At 54.7% G+C, this 1,402-nt stretch overlaps 1 non-coding gene across 1 annotated transcript; it reads right to left on the reverse strand.

The window, feature by feature from the left end:
- Positions 1-312: 312 nt before the first annotated feature.
- On the reverse strand, positions 313-385 carry TRNAT-CGU (transfer RNA threonine (anticodon CGU)). Its single transcript has one exon. It is a non-coding gene; the product is annotated as a tRNA-Thr (tRNA).
- Positions 386-1,402: the final 1,017 nt, after the last annotated feature.

A 1,402-nucleotide genomic window follows, 5' to 3' on the forward strand; every position in this document is an offset into this window, starting at 1 on the left:
ACTCAATTCCCAGCCTGCCCAGTGTTGGAGAACATAAAGCTGAGTGGGAACAATTTCAAGCATGGCGCAGAATTTACAACCCCGGTTACATCAAAACTCCTCCCCTCCTTGCCCGGTTACCCAATCACGTTCATCCCTGAGCTGTCAGTCTTATGCTCCTCCCTAGTCCAAACTCCACCCTTGAACCTGCCCTATATAAGTTACTGTTACCCCAATAAAATCGACATTGCTTCACGGGACCTCTGCTGTGTCCCGAACCCTTTTTGCAGTGCCGCGTCCCCATTCCTTTTCCCCGCGGGTCGTGGCAAGTGGCGCCCAACGTGGTGCTCGAACCCACGACCCTGAGATTACGAGTCTCATGCTCTACCAACTGAGCTAGCCGGGCAATAGCCTCTTTCAGCCCAGTTATGAAATCTGTAAATTGTTCTTTCGGGCCCTCATTAATCATTGTAAAGGAGGGGGTCGGCACATAAGCGTCGGCCACCTTCTTTACGGCCTCTAATGCCAATTCTTTAGATACGTCTAGCAATTTAGGATCCAGTCATGCTTGATCCCCTCTACGAGCGTAATCTCCCTCACCATAAAGCACGTCTATGGTTTGCAGTGGGGGGATACCTCTCCTCTCCATTCGGTCGTTCACAAAGGTTACTACTCGCTTTCTCCACTCCGCCTCAAAAACCGAGGCTTGTACGGTTGTTAACAATCCTCCCATCACTGCCCTTATGTCAAATGGAACTAATGTATAAGCCAAGAAAAAGGATTCAAATAGCCCCAGGGTAAAGGGTGTGCCCATCCCGTACTCCACAATGGCTTTCTTTATATCTTTCACCATGGGGTACGAAATTGGACGCCATTCGGGTGCTTTACCCTCGTCATAGTATACAGGAAAAGCCGTAAAAACTCCGTGTCTTTGGCGCATGCCGCCTCCTCCCGGAAGGCTCTCCAGATATCCGGAGCGGCAGATGGCTCTTCCGGGGAGTACGGCGCCCAGTGACAATCGGAGTGAGGGTGCCGGCAGGCGGGGTAGGCCTCGGTGGCCTGGGCCTTATGGGTGCGGCCATCTTGGCGGATGTTGACCTGGGCCTTTGCCCTTGCCCCGCCCACTGCACCCCGTGGTTTCCGGGAGGGAGATGGCTCTGGGGAGGAGACTGGAGTGGCGGAGGTGGGTGTAGAAGAAGGCGTGTCTGGGGAGGGGCTCCGCATGCGGAGGCGGCGCTGTGGGTGGAATTACAAGAGCCCGCCTCCTCTTTTCCCGCATCGATTTTTCCCGTGAAACCCGGGGCCCCGCCTCCTCACGCCATTTCAAAATCACCGCGATCCTCTTCTTCGCACCCTCCCGCCATCTTGGGACTCGCTGTCCGTCTCCCACCCGCCATCTTGTGTAGTACAGCTGATGTCCTTC

The sequence above is a fragment of the Manacus candei genome, unplaced genomic scaffold (assembly GCF_025592945.1).
Source record: "Manacus candei isolate 608988 ecotype Guabito, Panama unplaced genomic scaffold, ASM2559294v1 h1tg000147l, whole genome shotgun sequence".
Classification (NCBI taxonomy): Eukaryota; Metazoa; Chordata; class Aves; order Passeriformes; family Pipridae; genus Manacus; species Manacus candei.